Source organism: Trichechus manatus, unplaced genomic scaffold (genome assembly GCF_000243295.1).
Source record: "Trichechus manatus latirostris isolate Lorelei unplaced genomic scaffold, TriManLat1.0 scaffold00133, whole genome shotgun sequence".
NCBI classification, from domain to species: domain Eukaryota; kingdom Metazoa; phylum Chordata; class Mammalia; order Sirenia; family Trichechidae; genus Trichechus; species Trichechus manatus.
This window is the reverse complement of record NW_004444069.1, coordinates 5,966,005-5,989,891: the sequence shown is the minus strand read 5'-3', so window position 1 is coordinate 5,989,891 and position 23,887 is coordinate 5,966,005. Positions and strand designations below refer to the sequence as shown.

Here is a 23,887-nt window from a genome sequence, read left to right as displayed (position 1 = left end):
TTAATGCAAAAAAAAAAATAGTAAAAATGTTTCATTTATCTCCTGCTAATTGCCCGCTTATAATCTTTGCCCGTTTTCCCATGGGTTGTCTTTTTCTTACTGGTATGTAGGATTTCTTTACATATTCTAGATTCAATTCCTTTGTTGGAAATATCTTGTCCTAGTCTGGGTTATCTTTTCACTTTGTTTATGTGTCTTTTGATAAATAGAAGTTTTCAGTGTTGATGTAGTTGAATTTATCAATCTCTGCCTTTCTGTTTTATGATTTTTTTTCTTTATCCTAAGGTCATATTCTGCTAAATTTAAATGACTTTTAAAAAGTAGTTGAAAGGAAATGTCTGGTATAAGAGACAAGTTGCTTTGGTGGCTCCACCAGCTAGGCCAAGGCCTCGCCCTTGGTTCTGAGCAGCGGGACCCACACATCACCTGGCATGACTTCCTCTGATTGTAAAACCACATCCTAGCTGGGTTCCTCTTTCTGAGACTGGCCACACCAAAGATTTTTTTGATTCAAAACTCAAGGGACAGTCAGAAATTCCAGAGAATCACTTGCAGTCCTAAATATGCTTTGGCCAAGCTTGGAAAGTCAGGGGGCACCTTTGGGCACCCAATCCTACGAGACTGAGATGGCATGAGCTCCCAAGGGCTCTCGCCAAAGGGCCTGGGCTCTGAGAAATGCACCCCTCACTTCCCTGTCCCTTGTTGTTGTTGTTGGTAGCTACCATCCAGTCAGCCTCCACTCGTGGCAACTCCATACACAACGGAACGAAACGCTGTCCAGTCCTGCACCATCCCTATGTTGGGTTGCGTATCTGACCGTTGTGATCCATAGGGTTTTCATTGGCTGACTTTCAGAAGTAGACCACCGGGACTTTCTTCCTAGTCTGTCTTAGTCTGGAAGCTCTGCTATAACCTGTCCACCATGGCTGTCCCTGTTGGTATTTGAAATACCAGTGGCAGAGCTTCCAGCATCACAGCAACATGCAAGCCACCACAGTATGACAAGCTGACAGATAGGTGGTGGAATCTACAGATATAAACTACAGTATAGCTGAAACATAATGGGGAAGCCAGACACAAAAGAGTATGTGCTGCATGATCCTAATTATATAAAGAACAAAAACAGGCAGAACTAATTTATGTTGGCAGAAGAAAGGACAGTGGTGACCCCATGGCAGGGAGTGAGTGGAAAGGAGTACAAGGGGGCTTCAGAGTGCCGGCACCATTTAGGATCTGGGGACTTTTCACAAACTGACCACACCCTCAGTCTAAGTCGTTCAAACGGGCTGACTTTGCTCCTAGCTACATGGGTAGCCCTGAGATCCAGGCCCAGCCAATCTGAGCCCTGAATTCCGTGGCCAAGGGGATTGGACTAGCGGTGGGACTGGACTTAGACCGGCCGATCATTGTATACCATCTCCCTAGTGACAGTGACTCCAGGATGGGCATGTGCACAAGTCAGTCCAGTAAGTTTGACATTTGGACTTCTCCACGGACTTCCTCCTGGGGCAGCAGAAAAGACTGCCTACCGCCACCAATGACCACCTACTGCCCTGAAGGATAGAACCTGAGGAGACTGACCCAGAGGAAAGCAGAGCTCCGAGTGAGAGTACAGCAGCTCCATTAGCCAATAATTCCCTCTTTTTTTTTTACTTAGAGCAGTATGAGTTGGGGTTTTTGCCACCTGCAGCTGAAAGTATCTATTTTGAATAACACAGCAGCACATTACATTTTTGGAAGCTTCTAGTGGTTAGAACCACCACCCGTCTGTCAGTTTGTCATCCTGTGGTGGCTTTTGTGTTGCTGTGATGCTGGAAGCTATGCCACCAGTATTTCAAATACCAGCAGCATCACCCATGGTGGGCAGGTTTCAGCAGAGCTTCTAGACTAAGACAGACTAGGAAGAAAGGCCTGACAATCGACTACGAAAAATTAGCTAGTGACCCTATGGATCACAACAGAATATTGTCAAATTACCAACAATCATAAAGATGGCGCAGGGGCTGGCAACATTTCATTCTGTCATACAGGCATACTTCATTTTACTATGCAGATAGTGCGTTTTTTACAAATTGAAGGTTTGTGGTAACCCTGCGTTGAGCAAGTCTATCGGTGCCATTTTTCCAACAGCATGTGCTCACTTCATGTCTCTGTGTCACATCTTGGTAATTCTCGCAATATTTCAAACTTTTTAATTATTATTATATCTGTTATGGTGACCTAAGATCAGTGATCTTTGATGTAACTATTGTTAATTGTTTTGGGGCACCACGAACCGCGCTGGTGTAAGACAGCGAACTTAATCAATAAATGTTGTGTGTTCTGACTGCTCCACCAACAGGCTGTTCCCCCGTCTCTCCCCCTCTCCTCAGGCCTCTCTATTCCCTGAGACACGACAATATTGAAATTAGGCCAGTTAATAACCCTACAATAGCCTCTAAGTGTTCAAGTAAAAGGAAGAGTTACACGTCTCTCACTTTAAATCAAAAGCTAGAGAAAGGCATGTCAAAAGCCGAGATAGGACAAAAGCTAGCCTCTTGCACCAAACCGTTGGCCAAGTTGTGAATGCAAAGGAAAAGTTCTTGAAGGAAGTTAAAAGTGCTACTCCAGTGAACACAAGAATGATAAGAAAGTGAAACAGCCTTATTGCTGATACGGAGAAAGTTTTAGTGGTCTGGATAGAAGATCAAACCAGTCACAACATTCCCTTAAGCCAAAGCCTAATCCAAAGTGAAGCTCTAACTCTCTTCAGTTTTATGAAGGCTGACAGAGGTGAGGAAGCTGCAGAAGAAAAGTTTGAAGGTAGCAGAGCTTGGTTCATGGGGTTTAAGGAAAGAAGCTATCACCCTAACATAAAAGTGCAAGGTGAAGCAGCAAGTGCTGATGCAGAAGCTGCAGCAAGTTATTCAGAAGACCTAGCTAAGATAATTGATGAAGGTGGCTACCCTAAAGAACAGATTTTCAATGTAGATAAAACAGCCTTATACTGGAAGAAGATTCCATCTAGGACTTTCATAGATAGAGAGAAGAAGTCAATGCCTGGCTTCAAAGCTTCAAAGGACAGGCTGACTTTCTTGTTAGGGGCTAACACAGCTGGTGACTTTAAGTTGAAGCCAATGCTCATTTACCATTGCAAAAATCCTAGGGCCCTTAAGAATTCTGCTAAATCTACTCTGCCTAGTTGTATAAATGGAACAACAAAGCCTGGATGACAGCACATCTGTTTACAACATGGTTTACTGAATATTTTAAGCCCACTGTTGAGATCTCCTGCTCAGAAGAAAGATTCCTTTCAAAATATTACTGCTCATTGACAATGCACCTGGTCACCCAAGAGCTATGATGGAGATGTACAAGGAGATTTATGTCATCTTCATGCCTGCTAACACAGCATCCATTCTGCAGCCCATGGATCAAGGAGTAATTTCAACTTTCAAGTCTGATTATTTAAGAAATACATTTCATAAGGCTATAGCTGCCACAGGTAGTGATTCCTCTGATGGATCTGGGCAAAGTAAACTGAAAACCTTCTGGAAAAGATTCACCATTCTAGATGCCATTAAGAACATTCATGATTCACGGGAGGAAGTCAAAAACATCACCATTAACCGGAGTTTGGACGAAGTTGATTCCAACCCTCACGGATGACTTCGATTGGTTCAAGACGTCAGTGGAGGAATTAACTGCAGATGTGGTGGAAGCAGCAAGAGAACTAGAATTAGAAATGGGGCCTGAAGATCTGACTGAATTGCTGCAATCTCATGATAAATCTTTAACAGATGAGGAGTCGCTTCTTATGGATGAGCAAAGAAAGTGGTTTCTTGAGATGAGAATCTACTCCTGGTGAAGATGCTGTGAACACTGCTGAAATGACTACAAAGGATTTAGAATACTACATAAACTTAGTTGATAAAGCAGTGGCAAGGTTTGAGAGGACTGACTCCAATTTTGAAAGAAGTTCTACTGTGGGTAAAATGCTATCAAACAGCATCACATGCTACAGAGAATTCTTTCGTGAAAGTCAGAGTCAATCAATGTGGCAAACTTCATTGTCTTATTTTAAGAAATTGCCACAGCCACCCCAACCTTCAGCAACCACCACCCTGATCAGTCAGCAGCCATCAACATCAAGGCAAGACCCTCCACCAGCAAAAAGATTACAACTTGCTCAAGGCTAAGATGATGGTTAGCATTTTTTAGTAATAAAGTATTTTTTAATTAAGGTATGTACATAATGCTATTGCACACTTAATAGACTACGGTATAGTGTAAACCTAACTTTTACATGCACTGGGAAATAAAAAAATTTGCATGACTTACTTTATTCCAGTATTCGCTTTATTGCGGTGGTCTGGAACCGAACCTGCAATATCTCCAAGGTATGACTGTACATAGGGTTGCCATGATCTACCGACTCAGGGGCAACTGCCAACAACAGTGCTTAGAAACTTCTTTACTTGGAAGCTGACCTGCCTCTAACAGTCAATCCCTGGCCTTTGTGTTGGCATCTAGAGGAACCCAGACGAGGCCACCATGACTGCTCTTCTGCTGGATGGTGGCTCCATCATGTCAGTAACTCTGACTCTTCTGGCTACAAAGCAGTGTTTAGACCTTTTGCCAAAGTTTGGAGTTCAGAGCTAACAAGATGATCCAGAGACAGCCGACAAGTCAAGTTATAGAGGAATGTTCTAGGCACCAAGATGCTATCTGCTCAGTCTAAAATTTTACAGTCTCTCCCACCCCTAACCCAGAAAGTTTTTTGGTGAGCATGTTGGCTATCAGCCCTCCAGGAACTTTTCACAGTAAGCCAGGTTCTACCAGCCTGTATTAAAACATCAATTTCCTGAATCTCAATGCAGGAATTCATAATTATTTTTGGTAATTTCATCTCATGGGCATAACGGGCACTCATATATTATTGGATTTGATATTTTGTATATATCACCCCAGCCTGCAATGTATTTGTCTATTCAATTAATATTTATCAATCTTGACTAAGTGCCAGGTATCATATGAAGTGCTAGAAATACTGTGGTAAAGGAGACAAAAGGGTCCCTGCCTTCAAGGAGCTTACAAATGTAAGGGAAACAAGTAAGTTGGTAGGATGATTATAGAGTCCCTGGGTGATGCAAATAGTTAACTTAATGCGCTTGGCTACTAACTGAAAGATTGGCAGTTCAAGTCTGCCCAGAGGTGGCTCAGAAGAAACTCCTGGTGATCTACTTCCAAAAAACTGGCTGTTGAAAACTCTAGGGAGCACAGTTCTACTCTGACACACATAGGGTGGCTACGAGTCAGAGTTGACTTGATGGCAACCAGTAGGATAATTACACATGGTATCGAGCGCAATGAAGAAACATGGGAATGTGATGGAGAATAACTGGGAAGGGATGCTCCATACAGGGAGGTCAGCCAAGACTTGATGACCAAAGTGAGCCAGCTACACACAGAGAACCCTGGAACAGCAAGAGTAAGGTGGGAAAGGACCGCTGTGGCTGGAGCATACGGTGGGGTAGGGGGTGGTTGGAGATGGGATTGAAGAGGTCAGCAGAGAGAAGGTCCTGTAGAGCCTTTAGAACAGGGAAGGCACCTGGCTCTCATTCTAGAGTGACAGGCAGCCTGGGTGGGGGGGTTGAGGCAAGGTAGTGATGGGATATGATTTGCACCCAAAAAGATGCTGTTGGCTACTATGCAGAAGGAGAAGAGAAGCTAGGATGGAAATGAGGAAAGTGTGAGGAGGAGGCTGGTACAGTGTTTGATGAGAGTGGTTTGATCCAGGAGGACATACAGCTGAAGAGAGAACAGAATCAAGACATAATCAGGCGATCTGATGGATCAGATGGGGGCAATGACTAAAAGGGAGGGAACAAGAGTGACAGCCAGGTTTGGGGCTGGGGAAATTGGATGGGTAGTACCAATGCTCGAAGTCGGGGAAGTAAAGGGGAGGGGGATCATGGGGGGACAAAAAAGCAGGAGCTCTATTACAGACACATTAAATTTAAGATGCCTACTAGAATCCAAGTGAAGACAGCCAAGGGGCAAAGTTCCCAGTTCAGAGCTTGGGGGGAGGTCTGTGGGGTCACAGCGATATAATTTGAAGTCACCAGACTACTGACAGGATGTGGAGCTGTAGGGACAGCTGAGACGGCCTAGGGATAGAGGGTAAGTGAGAGCTGGACCTCCCCCAAGATCCTGGGTTTTATCCTCAAAGATTAATCGTGAGTAATCCCTCCCTGCTCTGAGTCATCCAGAATCTTGAGGCATGACTATCTATTCACGTCTAAGTCATTAACAAAAATACCAAAGGAAACAGCAAGAAAGAGCTCAGTTCCTCCCCATCCACCTCCCTGGTCAGGACATTCCACAGCTGTGCACGGTCAGCAGGATCCTGGCTGGGTGTCTGCGTCATAGGATCAAACCATCCTTGTACAGGTTGTTCTTTAATGCTCCCAGTTAGATGCACTTTATTTAAACCAAGGTTGAAGAACAGTTTCTCAGCATGTGTGGGAGGGGGGTGGTGAAGTAGGGGGAGGGTCTGCCGTTCAGTGTCCTAGACTGCCAGCAGAGGATTTTCCCCACTTTAAATAAAGCATGTGTGCCACCATCCTTCCCAGCCAGCATCAGGGAATGCTTCAACATGCTCTAGTTTATTTCTGAGAGAGGATGGCTGTCTTACTCTCCTAGTGCTACTGTAACAAAAATATCACAAGTGGTTTTAACGAACAGAAATTTATTTTCTCACAGTTTAGGAGGCTAGAAGTCCAAATTCAGGCCACTGGCTCTTTGAGAAGGCTCTCTCTGTCTGCTCTAGGGGAAAATCCTTATCTCAGCTTCTACAACCGGGTGTTTCTCAATTCCTTGGTGATTTTCACATGGCATTTATCTTCCCCCATTTGTGCTTGCTTGCTTCTCTCTGTGTCTAATCTGCTCTTTTTATATTTATATTTCAAAAGTCATTAGGTTTAAGACACACCCTATCTGATATCACCTCGTTAACATAACAAAGAAAACCCTACTACCAAATGAGGTTACCTCCACAGGTCTAGGGGTTAGGAGTCTAACATATATTCTGGGGGGACACAATTCAATCCATAATAGACCAGAAGTAGGGGAGTATATCCCAGAGCCATAAACTGTTCCTCTGGTCTGCAAGTGAAGTTGTGGCCTGCCCCACAGCCCCTGTGGCCTAGCCAACCTGCTGGCTGGCTGCCTGTCCCAAGCTCAGGACTCCTGAAGAATCCAGCTCATTCCTTTAGAACTCTACCACCTTGGGTCTCTGAGCTGCCTTCTCTCAAGTCTGTCAGGCTGCCACATGTTTCCAGTGGCCCTCGCAAATGGTTCCTCTGACCAGGGACAGCTCCCCAGCCTTTGTCAATGTAAAGACAAGCCTTTTGGTCCCACAGTCACATGCCCTGGGGAAAGGCTTCCAAAGGGAACATGTGAATCACTCCAGGCAGGCTCTGCACAGGGGACAGGCAGCAGGAAAAGAGGGGAAGTTGTGTCCCCCTTATCTGAGTGATAAATATCTTTCTCCCTGTTATCCCCTTGTGGGTTGAATTGTGTCCCCCCAAAAGATATGTTGAAGTCCTAACCCCCAGTACCTGTAAATGTGAACATGTTTAGAAACAGGGTCTTGGAAGATATTATCAGTTAGGTTAACATGAGCTCATACTAGAGTAGGGTGAGCCCTAATCCAATGAGTGGCAGCTTTATAAAAGAAGAGAGGAGACACAGAGAGACACGGACATACAGGGAAGACGGTCATGTGAAGACGGAGACAGAGAATGGAGTGATGCATCTCGTAGCCAAGGGAACATCAAGGATTGCCAGGAACCACCAGAATGTAGGAGAAATAAGGAGACGTTGTCCCTTGGTGCCTTCAGAGAGAGTGTGGTCCTGCCAACACTTTGATTTTGGATCTCTAGCCTCCAGAAATGAGAGACAATAACTATCTTTTATTTTAAGCCACGCAGTTTGTGGTACTTTGTTACAGCAGCCCTAGGAGACTAATATACTCCCTGAGGGTGATCTGTGCAAAATGCACCACGCACCTTCGGATGTTACTCTACAGCAATGGTCTGAAGGTCCCCTGGGCCATCCCTAAAAGTGCGCGTTCATACAGACAATGGCTCACCATATGCTCTTAGCCCTACGGACAAAACATCTATCCAACACCTAGATTTCAGAGCCAAAAGCTATAATCCATTTAGACCAAGAGAAGGAACCTCAATCACAGAAACTTCTATAATGTGGTTACACACAATAGTCCATGTGTCCACCATAATGCCAGGCCTGGGAGGATACAAGACCAGCAGCCACCATGACAGGGGCAGAAAGGTCACCCTGCAGCAGTGTCCATGGTATAGGTTCAGGACAGCCACCAGGCTGGCCTTTCACGGCTTGTTCAACAAAGCAGGGTCTTGATTGGTCCTCTTCACCTGGGTTTATTTTCAGGTAGTGTTCAGCCTCAAGAAGTCTTTCTAATCAAGTGTTTTGTGTCTCAACCACTCTCTCTTGGAAAATGCAATCGGCACGTTTCCAGTTGCCCAGCCAATGTGGAAAGTGAGTGTGAGTGAGCACTCAAGGGGCTAAGTCCAATGGCATTTTGCCCACAGCACCCACTTCCCAATGGATTTCCAGCTGGAGCAGTGGAGACTGGGAAAGGATATCAGAAACCACCAGCCTGCTCTGGCTGCCGGGAAAACCCCAAATATCCTACATTGTTATATCTGCCTGGAGAGCCTCGGGAACAAGGACACGAAGGAGGGCCACCCCTCCTTGGTCTGGAAGGTCTCAGGCCCCAAGTCCTGCTCATTCATTCATTCATTCAGCAAACACTTATCTGTGCTCCTTCTATGTGCCAGTCAGGGAACGGGACAGGCACCATTCCTGCTCTTACAGAGTTTTTAGTCTAATGGGAGAAGACAAACAATAAAAACAAATTAATAAACAAGATGATTTCAGATAGAAAGACTTGGGATGTAGTTCTTCAAAAAGCTAAACATAGAATTTTAACACGATTCAGCAATTCCACTCCTAGGTATATACCCAAAAGACTTAAATTAAAGCAGGGACTCAAACAGATCCTTATACACCAATGTTCATTGCAGCATTACTCGCAATAGCCAAAAGGTGGAAACAACCCAAGTATCTAACAATGGATGAATAAATAAACAAAATGTGATACATAGGTACAATGGAACATTATTCAGCCATAAGACGGAATGAAGTTCTGATATATGCTACGACATGGATGAATCCTGAAAACAATATGCTGAGTGACACAAGCCAGTCACAAAAGGACAATTATTATATGATTCCACATACATGAAATATCTAGAACAGGCAAATGCATAGAGACAGAAAGTAGATTAGAAGTTACCATGGGCTGGGGAGAAGGGGAATGGGGAGTTACTGCTTAATGGGGACAAAGTTTCTTCCTGAGGTGATGAAAAGTTTTGGAACTAGATAGTGATGAAGGTTGCACAACATTGTGAATATAATTACTGCCACTGAATTGTATACTTAAAAGTGGTTAAAGTGGGACCTATGATGTTATGTATATTTTACAATAAAATTGAAAAAGAAAAGTTGGGATGTAATAAAAAGGTACTTGCAAGCGTAGTCTCCTTCAGATGATGGGTCAGGAAAGTGCTCTCAGGTAAGATCATGGGAGGGAAATCTCCAGAAGCCCAGAAGCCAAGCAAGCAGGACATCCTGAAGACCAAGGCTAGGACTGAGGAAGGAGGAGCTGGCCTGGAGGGCTGAATGTACATCCCGAGCTCCCACCACAAGAGAAAAAGAGGTCAGAGGGGTGAAGGACGGGCATGGATGAAGTAACAAAGTACTGTAAAATCACGTAGAAGGCGTTCCAAGGCCCACTTGGAAGGTAAACTGAGGATATGAACTGTTCACTCCCTACTATGACCCAGTAATTCCACCCTTAGGTATATACCCAAAAGAACTGAAAGCAGGGACTCAAGCAGATACTTGTACACCAATGTTCACTGCAGCATTACTCACAATAGCCAAACGGTGGAAACAACTCAAGTGTCCATCAATAGATGAATGAATAAACACGATATGGTCTATCCATATCATGGAATATCACTTCTCTCTCCTTCATTTTTACTGGTGTCTCCTTTGATGGGATATGAATCAATAGGATATAAACTTTTAATTTGAATATTTAAAAAGGCAAAAACAAAACAAAAAACTTCACTGGGGAAAATCAAGACAGAAACGAGAAATGAGAGACATAGGCCTCTGGAAATTCTGTTCTATATGGAAAACAAATATTTCTGACCCATTCTGCTGCCATCAGGAAAAAATAAGCCAATTACCCTGAAGGAAATTCTATCCCAGCCATGTCCTATGATGTTCTGTTCATGGCCCATCCAGGGAGGTCTCAGCCTGCACCCAGATGGAAGCCCCTGACTGCCATGGTAGAGATCCCTGAAGAGCTGTCATAATATCTCAAAATCCAGAGAAAGATCCATGGTCTCACATCTGGTAATTCTAGGACCTTGGGAATTTTCCTGAGTAATTCAGTAGTAGAAAAAGCAATGTGAACACATATTCACTGTGGTATTGTTTGTGAAAGTGAAAAATAAAAAATAACAAGGAGACGGCTAAATAAATGATTGTACATTAACTCAATGGGAATGAATGCAGTCATTAAAATGACTCCTGTGCATACTGCATAACACTGTAAATATTTCCCACACTAAATGGAAAAAAAAACCTACACTTATCATTATGACTTATGCCTCTTGACAAAATATTTCAGAAAGCACAGCAAAAAATAAAAACAATTATATTATGGATGGATATGAATGTCATAATAATGATATTTTTAATTTTAATTTCTATGGAAGTTATACAAGCATGTGATTTAAAAAAATTAATTTGAATTGAAACTAAAAACACTCATAGAAGAAAACAACAGTCTCCTGACTTCCACCTCCAAAGACATAGCAGCCCCAAACAATTTCAGTTGCTTCTCTGGGTATTTATCTCTATATTTCTAAATAATAGGTTTACGCTAATATTTCTTTATTTTCAACTTTTAACTTTTTACCTTAGAGAATGAGATAGAGCTCTCCTATACATATTAACACGCACATATCCTCTCCCCTGTTTTTTGAATACGGTAGTCCCCCCTTATTCATGGGGAATACGTTCCAAGACCCCCAGTGGACGCCTGAAACCACGAATAGTACCAAGCCCTGTATATACTATGTTTTTTCCTATATGTACATACCTATGATAAAGTTTAATTTATAAGTTAGATGCAGTAAGAGATTAACAACAACAATAAAACAGAACAATTATTAAGTAAAATAAGGGTTACTTGAACACAAGCACTGTAATACCACAACGGTCGATCTGATAACCGAGATGGCTACTAAGGGGCTGATGGGTAGAGAGTGTACACAGCATGCATACGCTGGACTAAGGGATGATTCACCTCCCAGGTGGGACAGCGAGGGACAGTGAGAGATTCATCACGCTACTCAGAACCGCGCGCAATTTAAAACTTATGAATTGTTTATTTATGGAATTTCCCATTTAATATTTTTAGACTGTGGAAAGCGGAACTGCAAATAAGGGGGGACTACTGTACAGCTATGTGACAATTTCTTGTTATATGAATCTTCACTGCTTACATTATTATGACTATGTAAATATTGTTGAAAGCTAAGCCACATAGTATACTATGATTATATTTCCTTTCTTGTTCAACTTCTTATTTTTCCTATAGTTGACAGTTGCCTCATTTTTTAACTTCCTTTGTTTTCAATATATTGATCACTAATTCTTCCTCAATTCACCAAAAGAGCTATAAAACTCATCACAATACAGTAAATATGTCAGAAAACCAATCAGTTCCATATTTCTCCTGGGGTCCTCTGCCATCTTGCTCCAAACTGGGTTGGTTGCTCCTAGGCCAGCTGCACAGCTGTGGTACTGGCTTCACCATCATTACGAAAATTCTATTCACCTCTCTCTGGATCAGTCAGGGTTCTTGGTTGCAAGTAAAGAAGCCAACTCTAGCTGACTAAACAGGGAAGGAGCTGATAGATTATCCGACATATTTGTTGTATTTTGATGAGTTTTACAGTTCTGTTGGAGAGTTTCAGAAAGATACAGTGACCAATACATTGCAAACAAAGCAAATAAAAGAAGGTCACTATCAACTTGAGGAAAAACAAAAAGTTCAACAAGAAAGGAAATATAATTGTAGTACACTATGTGGGCTCCATGATGCAGAACCACATCTGATAACAAAATGGCTGTTGTTGCCACTGATCACTGGGTACCAGGAAGTTGACCTTGCAGCCATCACTGCTGCCATCACTACAGTCATGGCTAGCGTACACTCTTCACCCCTTTCTTCTGTCACCGGCTCTTATGTCAAAATGTGGCATAGGTGAATCTCATCAATGGATCCCAGGCCATAGCCTTTGTCCTGACTACAGAGGCTCAGAAGTGAGTACTTCTCAGTTCTCATAGGGGGAGGTCATTTTTCTTTTTCCCCACTCCCAAAACTCAAAGTAATATAATAGCTGAAACAAAGAAAGTCATTTGGCAGCTGAGCAGCCAGAACAAGGGACACCTGCCCATTGTACCACTTGTTCTTTTTTCTTGATTTATTCCCTCATTTTCGTGGAGCACATCCTCCAGTAGCCTTCTTGAAAAGGGATATGAAGGAGGATGATGTTTTTTAAAATTCACGTCTTAAAAAATATCTTTACTCTTTTACTTGAATGATAGTGAACACAGAATTTCCTTTGGAAATTTGAAAGTATCTCTCCATTGTCTTCTAGCCTCTAGTGTCAATTTCAAAAAGTCTGATGCCATTCTGTTCACCATTCTTCATGTGGCCTCTTTTCTCTCTAGTAGCTTTTATCAAACAGCTGGGCAGGAGTCCCTGGGTGGTGCACACAGCTAATGCATTCAGCTGCTAACCAAAGGTCGGACATTTGAGTCTACCCAAAGGTGCCTCGGAAGAAAGGCCTGACAATCAACTTCTGAAAAATCAGCCATCGAAAACCTTATGGAGCACAATTCTACCCTGACACAAATGGAGTTGCTGTAAGTAAGAATGGACTTGACGGAACTTCTTTTTCCTAATCCAGTATGACCTAATCTTACTTGATTACGGCTGCAAAGACCCTATTCCAAATAAGGTCACATTCACAGGTTCTAGGTGGACATGAATTTGGGGGGGGAGGGGACACTATTCAACCCAGAAGTTTTGAAAGACATACAGAAAATGAGCTTGACATTAGTGGGAGAAGAAAGCCTCAAAGGAGCAACAGCTCCTCCTCTTTCCGTTCTGAAGACACGGCTGTTGCTCAAGGAGCTCGCTTACCATCCCTAGCTATCTCAGGACCCCAGATGGGGACATTTAGTCCAACGCCAGTCATTCTCTGGTCTGTTTCTTCATTTGCACAATGAGATGACTGCATTCATTTTCTAAGCCTAATATCCTAGAAGCTCCAAAGAGTATCTCATTCCTGATAAAGTGATAGCCAACTCTGGGGGAAAAGAAATGTCCCTATCTAAGGACTCTTTGAGAAGCAATACCGAGTTAGAAAAATTAAATTCACTTCCTTCTGAAGAATATTCTAGTTTTTCTTTCCCAAAATAGGTCAACTCAACTCCACCATGACTGTAGTGAGTCAACTGCCAAATCCTGCAGCTTAAGAATGGGTTCCTGAGAGCAAAACCACACCTTCTTTTCCCAGGCAGCATCTCTCCTTTGGGAACCTGGCTGAAGTCTAGTTATCTTCCCCCTTTGCCAGCTCCTAGCATAAATTTGGGTCATTCTCTCCCTTTAGGCATTTTAGTGCATGGAGAAGCTGTCCTTGGCGAGACACTCAGGGAGGGCAGAGTTGGTTCACGTTCTTAATCTGTCTGCAAAATAATGTTTCTTCTTCCTCCCACTCCCACATTTGCTCCCCTACCTCCAGCCTACCTCCCTGGGATGGTCCAAGAAAGAGCAGAAGCAAAGGACCTTCTGTCTGGTAGATTAGCGATGCTTTAGAATCAATGAGTGTCATTCCGCCCTTGCCTCACTCTGGCTTCTTATGTGCCTAAAAAAAAAAAGAGAGAGAGAGAGAAATTTAAAAAGAGAGAGAGAAGATACTTTCAAGATCTATCCATGTGGGATCAAACTGATAACAGGGACTTGAAGGATTAGATAGGAAACTTAGGGGGCAGTGAGTTTATGTTAATGGGGGAGGAACAACTCAGAAAAGGAGAGTGAGAATGGTTGCATAACCCGAAGAACGTAATCAATGTCACCGAATTGTACATGTAGAAACTGTTGAACTGCTGCATGTTTTGCTATGTATATTCTCAACAACAACAACAAAAATAAATTATTAAGAAGAGAGAGAGAATCTCAGAAACCTTCTCTTATAAGATTTGAGCTCAAAAACAACTGCTTCACCTCATTTCTCTTTTTGCAAACCAGTCACATTCAGCTTGGTCGGCCTTTCTCACCATCTGCATTCATGCCACCCCCAGCTCCCTTTGGGGGTACTGAGCAAAATACAGGAACATCTCCAGGGCCTGAAGCAAGAATATGCTGACGACTGAAATCAGTTCTAGAGTTGTTTGTTGGTTTTGTTTTGTTTTTGAAAGCAAAGTAAGTGATCTGAGTCAGGCCTGGGTTCGAGTTCCATTCAGTGGTTGTGAGAAGCAGGTCTGTGAACCTGAGACAGTGCAATTCCCGTATGAATCTAACTTCAAGGCTCAAATCACATCAAAAAGGAAAATCCATCACCGCTCGGCTGGAGATGAAAAGAAAGGCCGCCCTTGTTGAGAATGAGACGGGAGGGGGCCACCCACTCACTGGATCCGTGATGATTCCCCACCCCCCACCCCACCATCCCGGAAATAATCTGACCCCTGGGAGAGAAAGATGCCTGATCTCCGGAAGCCTGGCCGCCTGGATTCCAGCAGTAGGACCCCCACCCCACCCCCATGTCCCTGGGTGTCCCTATCTCCACAGGGTGGGGAGTCCTGCCTGGAACCCACCAGGCAGGGCTGGGAAGGGCTCCTGACAGGTAGGAAATGGAGACCATTGCTGGACCCGATGGAAAAGGTGTCTATTACGGGAACACATCTGAATTCACCTTGCCACCAGCCCAGGCCCTGGGAAGAGGACACCCGGTTGCAGGAGCCCAGGAATGTGGGCTGGGACGGTCGCTTCACCCAGCACCCCGGGGAGAAGCGCCAGGACTTCCTGGGGCAGAAAAATGGGAGGCCGGAGCCCAGAGCTAAGGAAGAAATCACCCCCCTTGCTGACCAATATAGAAAGGCCAATACTGGAGTTAGCAAGAGGATCGATAATCCCAGCTCAGTAACAGGGAATTGAGACATGATAGTAGGAAAAAAGATAAGGGGAGATAAAGCAAAAAGGATGATCCAGCCCAGAGAAGGAGAGTTAGAGAAGGCAGGGAAAGAACTGGTCCTAAGGAATTCAGGTCAGGAAATTAAGAAGCCAGGAGAGAATGCACAAGAGGGCGGCCAGGGAGAAGGCGCTTCCCTAGAGGAAGGTCAGCCTTCGGCCAGGACCTCAGGACCTAGTCTGCGGCCGCTAAGCCCTCAGGTTCATGGGCGACCCTCCGGATGGTCAGATCAAAGGATGCTCCTCGCGCGCCTCCCGAATGCGGGCAGGGGGAGGGGAGGACGCGCACGGCCACTGCTCCGTCCCTGACAAGTAAACAGCTCGCCCCAGACAAGCGCGTCCTCGAACGGGGCCCAGCGGAGGGCCCTGCACTTCCTATCAAGGGCGGCAGAGGAGACACCCCGGATCACCATCCTCCCGGGGCACAAACGGGACTCAGTCAGACCAGGGGGGAAGCAGGGCATCGCACCAGCACCACCAGAGAAGGAGAAAGCGAGCCCGACTCTCCCTCGGCCTGGGTCCTGTCCGCCACCAGCCCCCACGCCCCTGGACCACGATCTTCTCCACGGCCCACGCCTGCCCCGCCCCAGGCGGACAAAGCCCGGCGCCTGGCGGGCGTGCGCTCCAGGGGGCACTGGGACCCCGCAGACGCCCGCGCAGGTAGGTTCCGTACCGGTGTCGGGGGCTCGGGGGCGGGGCCCAGTCTCCCTGGTGACGATTGCCCAGGGGACGCTGCAGGCAGGTCCCAGAGTGACAGGAGACAGCGAGCCTCCAGGCGGTGGCGCGGAGCTCGCAGGGGCCTGAGGGCAGCCCGCGAGCGCTGTACGGGATAGCAGCGCATCCGCCGAGAGGCGCGGCCCGGGGCGGGGCCCGACAGCGGGCCGGCGGGGCGGGGCGTCCCCGGGGGCGGGGCGTAGGCATCCATGAGGGCGGGGAGGGGCGGGGAGTAGGCGACCCCTGGGGTGGAGCGGGTCGTCAGCTGGGGAGGCGGGCGGGGCGCCGACGGGGCGGGGCTCGGCCCGCCCGGCGCGGCTGGGGCACCGTCCACAAATTCTCACACCCCAAGGGAGGAGAAGCGCGAAGGCGTGAGAGGCCCCGGGTAGCAGAGGGAACGGCTGAAAATTTTCCCCGAGCCCCACCGCTCCCGCTGGGAGGCCTGAGGCGGGGTAGGCTGGGTCTCTCCCCCAGCCGCCGCCAACCGGGACAGCGCTCGCAAGCAGACTGGTAGCCTCGATCTTGCCCCGGAACCGAGGACAGATAGAAAATGACATTTGCAAAGTGAGTGAGGACTGGTCGTCCGCCAAACCGCTCCATGCTCCCTGGTTCCCCAGGAATCACCAGAAAGGACGAGTACGGGACCCAGGTCACAGATCCGGAGTCTGGGTCACCCGAGTAAGCGGCCCAGTCGGACTCTGGGCACCAAATCCCGGGTGCTGGTTGTTCCCCCAGCCGCAGAGCTTTCCTTTCCATCGGGAGTTGCCTTAGTATAGGACTTAGAAGATAAATGGGCTTATCGGGGACTTTCACTAATGCATCTATTCAGTACAATGAGCCCGAGGCGTGCTGGCCGATGACCCCAGGAAATAATGCGACAAGCACTTCGGGGCACCTCACACCCAGCTCCAGGGCTTACCCACGTCTGACACCGCGAGGTAGGTGCTGCTCAGAGGGTGAGGACTCTTACCCTCCCAGACACACTCACACGCAGACACACACATGCACTCGGACACAATTACATACACGGGCACAGACATCCACACACAATTCTCAAAGCCTCTAAACGGCAGAGTTAGCACTGGAACCAGTTTGGTTTGACCCCAAACCCATCCGCTTCCTCTAATGCCCGGCCGTATCCCTTAGAGTTTACTCTCTGGTCCACAGCCCTGGACTTAAACCTTTGCCACAGTAGAGCTCAAGAGGAGGTAGGGGGTTTAGGATCAGAATTACCCGTTCGGGGTGGGGCACACAAGGGCTGGGGGAAGGTGATTGTTCTAACTGCTCGGAGCACACTGCCTCTTTTCCAGTCAGCTCTCAGGGTCCCAGGGATCTCCCTCTGCCCTGGCACTGCCCTGGGTGACCCCTGTGTTCACTTGTGACCCCTGGGCCCTGCTTGGACCCGCATGCAGAGAGGAGGGCATGGTAGAGAAAAACCCAGCTAGAAGCTCTGGGGGGTGGGGGGAGGTTCTACAGAAGCCTGGGATGAGAGGAGACGGCCCTGGCATCTTGGAGCCCCCAGCCAGGAGGGCAGCCTAGCTTGGGTCCTGCTCCTGGGTCTCCCAGGAGCCACAAAGGCACACATCAGCATACACATTCACACACAGAGTCAGGCACAATTATATACACTGACACACACAGACACGGAGACCAGAGACACTCACACTCAGACACTGACACACACAATGACCCACACCCTCACACACAGTCACAATTACATAACTGAAACCCCCCCTCACACACACACACTGGAGACCAGACACATTCACACACAGATGCACTCATGCACATTGACATACGAAACCACACTCGCTCACCCACAGTGTGAAGAGGGGCTGTGCACTTGGCAGATAGTCCCTGGAGAAGGTGGAGGCCTGGCCACTGGGCGGGGGCTGCCCAGCCTTCGACCATCCCTGAGGCATCTCCTACTGGGGCTTCTTCCACCTCCGCTTTCGCTCCTCATGCCCTGGCTCAGAGCCTGCCTAGGAGGGGAGAGGCGCAGCAGAAGGCACACCTAAGGCACTGGTTGGGGGTAGGGGGACACTGGGGTAGAAGGAGGGTGATCCCAGGCAGGGCCTCCCACAACCCAGGGCAGGGGTTTCCAAGGATGAGAAAAACAGCTGGAAGTCACAGCTGGACCTTGGACCGGCAGACAGGCAGGAGAGTTCTCTGACAGCCACCCTAGGTGAGGACAGGGTGGTATCCCTAATAGCTCCCAACCAGGAAAGCATAATGACCCTGCAGGGCCAGGCCACTAAAGAGATTTTCCCAGGGGTTCCCCTCCCCCACCCCCAGCCTTCTCCCCGGGTGCCAGGTCTGCAATGGTCCCTTTGGTTGGAGACTTCCCTTTCTCTGCAGCATGTCTGATTGAAAGTCAAGCTCAAAGACAAGATCCCCATCAGCAGTGGAACCCAGTGACCCAGCTGGTGTTCAAATTGGAGGTGTCAAGCAACCGTTTCTTTGGAGCCCAGAGAAACATCCAAGATTCTTTGAAATGACAAAAGCCACAAAATGCCAGCCCTGAACATCCTGCCCATATTACTAAGATGTCCTGGAACTGCACTGACCAATTCTGGAAAGATACGTAGAATCAGGGAGAATTAAATGAGTGAATACAGGTACATGTAAAGTCTTTAGGACAGTGCCTGGCACCTGTAGTAAACACTCAAGAAGTGTTTGCTCTCACAGGTGGGAAATGGACACAAACAGACCAGATCACTTTCCCAAGGTCACACAGCTACTTAAAAAAAAACCAAACTCATTGCCATCAAGTCCGTTCTGACTCATAGTGACCCTACAGGACAGGGTAGAACTGCCCCATAGGATTTCTGAGGAGCGGCTGGTGGATTTGAACTGCCAACCTTTTGGTTAGCAGCTGAATGCTTAACCACTGCACCACCAGGGCTCCGTACGGCTACTTAGTGTGGGAAAAAACCAAAGTCTCCTGATTGCTTGTTCAGGGCCTGGGTGCCTTTAGTCATTTCTGAAATCAGATGAGGGTATACGCAAATCAGTTCTGTGGATAAATAAATTAGTTTCACCACTATTAAATTCAGAGCAAATAGAGAAATTAGATCCTGATTATAAAGCCAATCCTCTTTATAAGTCCCCAAGCATAAGGCAGTAAACCAGTGTGTCTTTGTTCCCACTATTAGAGTCCTTGTTACATTTGACAAGCTTTGGGTTTTTTTTTCCATAAGAGGGAGGCTTATTTGCTCCATTAGTCATGTCTCTGGCTCCCCCTCCTGACACACTTCCAGGTAACCTCACGGTGATGAAATGTTAGCTGCCCAGCAATATCTCATCTACCATTATTCTTTCCCCCTGGAATTCTGCCCTGGTGGCGCAATGGTTAAGCACTCAGCTGCTCACGGAACGGTCAGAGATTCAAACCCACCAGCAACTCCGCTGGAGAAAAGACCTGGCAGTCTGCTCCCCTAGAGATTACAGACTAGGAAGCCCTATGGGGCAGCTGTACTCTGTCATAATGGACTCAATGGCACAGAACAATTTCCTACTCAAAGTTGGCATTCCAAATTTCTAGGTGTGGTTCAGACAAGAAGCTGAGCGGGGACAAGACTAGGAAGGCTAAAGTCAGAAAAAAATAAGATGCAACTAACAAAAAAAAAAAAAAGAAAACTAGTTAAATATTTGTTTGCAATTCTATTAGGAAAAACAGAAGGGCTCTGGAGAATAATCTTTCTCCTCGAAGGCGAGAGATAGTTTCCATATTTACTCACACAATCCCCCTGGCCTTTGTTCCCTTGATATTTTCACTCTCAAAGCAGAAGCACAAGGGAGGCTAATTACATGAGTGTCTGGCCCCTGTTCTCCTGCCTTCCTTACATATTTTCACTCATCTTTGAGACTCTCACACCCAGTGAACTCAAAAAGCAGCTCATCTGTAGTTAAGAAGCAAAGTTAATTAGAATCTGGAGCTTCTGGCTTTTTTTCCCCCGACAATTCCCTATGCTTAGTACAAAAGTCTGCCTTAATTGAGGCTCTGGGAGCTTGTGACCTGGGGGACATGGAGCGGGCAGAGAGAAAAATGAGGCTCGTGTTTGAATTGCTCACCCCTTAAAGTGTCAATTAAAAAGGGTTCATGTTGCAGGGAATCTTGCAGCGAGAGGGAGGAGTACAAGCTCAGAAATTAGACTGGTTTTGGATGAGTTTCCTAACCTCTCCACCTCATCTATAGAAGGGGTACCAGCACATAGCACTGACCTCGGAGAGTAACCAAATATAAATGAACCCGTTGCCATCAAGTCGATTCCAACTCATTGCGATCCTATAGGACAGAGTAGAACTGCCCCCTAGGGTTTCCAAGGCTGTAAATCTTTACAGAAGCAGACTGCGACATCTTTCTCCAGCAGAGCAGCTGGTGGGTTCAAACTCACCCGACCTTTTGGGTTAGTGGCCGAGCACTTAACCATTGTACCACCAGGGCTCCTTCCTTGGAGAGTAGAGGTCAGGATTAAAGGGACAGTACATGTAGGGGAGACTTTTAGGCTTGCAAGCCTGTTGCCATCGAGTAGATTCTGACTCATGCGACCCCATGTGTTATAGAGTAGAACTGCACTCCATAGTGTTTTCATGGCTGTGACCTTTTGGAAGCAGCTCGCCAGCCCTTTCTTCCTAGTCCGTCTTAGTCTGGAAGGTCCACTGAAACCTGTTTAGCATCATATCAACATGCAAGCCTCCACTAACAGACGGGTGTTAGCTGCGCTTGAGGTGCACTGGCTGGGAATCAAACCTGGGTCTCCTGCAGGGAAGGTGAGGATTCTACCACTGAACCACCACTGCATTTATTGAGCTCCCACTTGGGGGCCACGGACTGGGCTGAGAACAAGGCAGGAAGGTAGGAAGGGTGCTGCCCCTGGAGAATGTACAGGTGTGTGGGCTCGAACTACCAACCTTTTGGTTAGCAGTCTGGCGCCTAACCATTTGTGCCACCCAAGGACTCCTTGTCCCTCAAGGGGAGCACTAATTTATACATCGCGTTCCCTCACTGCTTTCTGTGAGTGTCAGGTTGCCCATTCGAGGATGTGATCTTAGTGGGAGGACATGATGTCTTAGACTTCATTTTAAGATTTACGGAAGAAAAAGAAGACATTCCTGTGTTCGTAGAAAAGATCAGTTGTGAATACTTATTGCAAGGAAATGAGGATAAGTACATAAATAGGGCTCCTGGAACAATAAGGCGTTTTATGAGTCACACATCAAGGCTCATGAAAGATACCCTGGGGGACTGGAGAAACTGATCTAGAATCTCCTTGCGAAATCTCTGTGTTTGAGAAGCCACTGAGGGCAAGAAAATTAAACTAAGGGCTAGGAAATGATAGTAATAATAATAAAAAATTGGCTCCAAATTTGAAGAAGGTAAAAAGAATGAATCTAACAATATTAACCACTTATTGTCAAGTCGATTCCAACTCATGGTGACCCCATGGGTGTCAGAGTAGAGCTGTGCTCCATGGGGTTTCAGTGACTGATTTTTTGGAAGTCAATCACCAGGGTTTTCTTCCAGGGTGACTTTGGGTGGACACAAACCTCCAACCTTTTGGTTAGCAGCTGAGTGTGTTAACTGTTTGTACCACCCAGGGACTCCCTGACAATATTACACTAAACAAAATCACAGAGCTGAGCCTTAAAGATTATTTAGTTAAGACAGGGCAGGTGAATTGTCCGAGTCACACAGTTAGCTACATAGCAGTAAGTTCCAGTCTTCTAAGTAACAGTACCTGAGAGATACTAAAACTAGTAACAATACTGACAGCAGCAGCAGGAGCAGCTGACATCTATATGACACTTAGTATACATCAGACATTCAGCCATTTCAGGAGGTAGCATACGATCAAGAACCAATAGTAATGAAGGAAGAAGTCCAAGCTGCACTGAAGACATTGGGGAAAAACAAGTCTCCAGGAATTGATAGAATACCAACTGAGATGTTTCAACAAATGGATGCAATGCTGGAAATGCTCGCTCGTCTATGCCAAGAAATTTGGAAGACAGCTTCCTGGCCTACTGACTGGAAGAGACCCATATTTGTGCCCATTCCAAACAAAGGTGATCCAACAGAATGGAGAAATTAATCGAACAGAGGAGGCGGGGCCACGATGGTGGAGTAGTCAGACACTTCCAGTGGCCCCTCTTACAACAAAGACCTGAAAAAACAAGTGAATTGATTATATATGGCAATCTGGGAGCCCTGAACATGAAAGGCAGAGTTGAGGAACTGGAATGAGTGGCAAGGGGAGGGAGAGACGGTTCAGAAGCAGTGAGGAGTTGGCAGACCTGACCAGGCGAGAGCCTGAGCCCTTCAGGCCAGATCAGCTCGGGGGTGAGCAGTGAGGCAGGCAAGCGGTGGTGCTTGGAAGGCGCGTTTTCTGCACTGGGAGAGACCCAGCGCCAGAGAGTCTTCATGGCCACTCAGAACCAGTGAGAAGCAGCCCTGGAATGGCAAAAGATAAGTAATTGCGTACAGCCTACCGCGCAGATCAGAAACACCCCCCCTTAGGGAAGAACCTCTCTCCCATTTACCTCCCCACTCCCTGCTCTGCACTGGGTCCCAGACTGTCTTCAGCAACTGCCAAGTCCCCTGGGCTGGAAGTAGGATCCGTCATACTTCCGGAGCCACTCTCCCTGCCTTGGAGAGTGAACAAATTAACAAACAGAGGGAAAAAATAAACTGCTGGCTCCCCTAAGCCAGGAACCCAGGGTAGGCACATCTCCTTTGCCTAGGCACAGGCATAAGGGATCCACGGAATTTGAGCGCCCTTCCCCTGGATAGACTTGTGTGGGCCCATCTCAACAGCATAGGCCCTCATTACGGCAGTACAACAGGGTATATACCAGAAGTCTAACTTCAACTGTTTCAGCTGTGAAGTGGCAGGTTCTTGACATTTGACACTGCTCTGCCCATTAAGCAGGGTCTTTACGTACCTACGTCAGCGGCTGAGGACTGGTGTCTCCACCCACACCACCTAGGCATCTGCGATGGGGCCCATGAATAAGAGGTGCTCCCCAGTCCTTTCAGCCAACAGCATTAGGTGCTCATAGTCCGGCTGCAAAACCCACCCACCTACACGCTCTAGGGAACAGGGACACACATTCCTCCTGGACACTTGGGGGTGGCCGTCAGCCCCCACCTTGCTCAGAGTGTATCCCCCTGCTGCAGCCAGATGCCTGTGTCTACACCAATCACCCATGCCTGTCTAGGACTGTAAGTGAGAGCCTACACCACACACTTGGTGGCTATCTACCTGGGCACCTGAGCTGAATCCATACAGGAGGAGTGGGTGGATTCCTGAGCTCACATACCTAGTAACAGATCTAAGCACCTGGTGACAGGACATTAGTGCTTCAAAGTTTCCAATAATCAAACTAGCACATATGAGCAGCCTATTTGGGCATATCAAAACAAAACAAGAAGCTAGGGCACAGTAAGCAAACATAAAATAAGTAAATATAATAACTTATTGATGCCTTGGAGACAATCGTCTATCAAATCACATAAAGAGGCAATCCATGATGGCTTCAGCAAACTCCCAAAATAAAGAATCTAGAAATTTTCCAGAGGAGTAAATTTCTTGGCATTACCAGAGGCAGAATACAAAAGATTAATATACAGAACTCTTCAAGGAATTAGGAAGGAAATTAAGCAAAACGCAGAAGATGCACTAGAGGAAATTAAAAAGATTAGAGAAGAGCATAATGACAAATTTAACAGGCTGCAAGAATCCATAG

General features: G+C 46.6%; 1 protein-coding gene across 13 annotated transcripts in view; it reads right to left on the bottom strand.

The window, feature by feature from the left end:
- Window positions 1–23,887, bottom strand: part of PIK3CD (phosphatidylinositol-4,5-bisphosphate 3-kinase catalytic subunit delta) — a 72,411-nt gene that overhangs the window by 18,441 nt on the left and 30,083 nt on the right. For 10 of the 13 annotated variants that reach the window (XM_023739386.1, XM_023739387.1, XM_023739385.1 and 7 more), the window contains exon 2: window positions 13,985–14,102. The exons of 1 other annotated variant lie outside the window; for it this stretch is intronic. The gene's annotated coding sequence lies outside the window, so the exon portion shown is untranslated. Of the gene's footprint in view, window positions 1–13,973; window positions 14,103–16,097; window positions 16,196–23,887 lie in introns of those variants that run through there. 2 more of the 13 variants (XM_023739392.1, XM_023739393.1) reach the window with 2 other exon arrangements.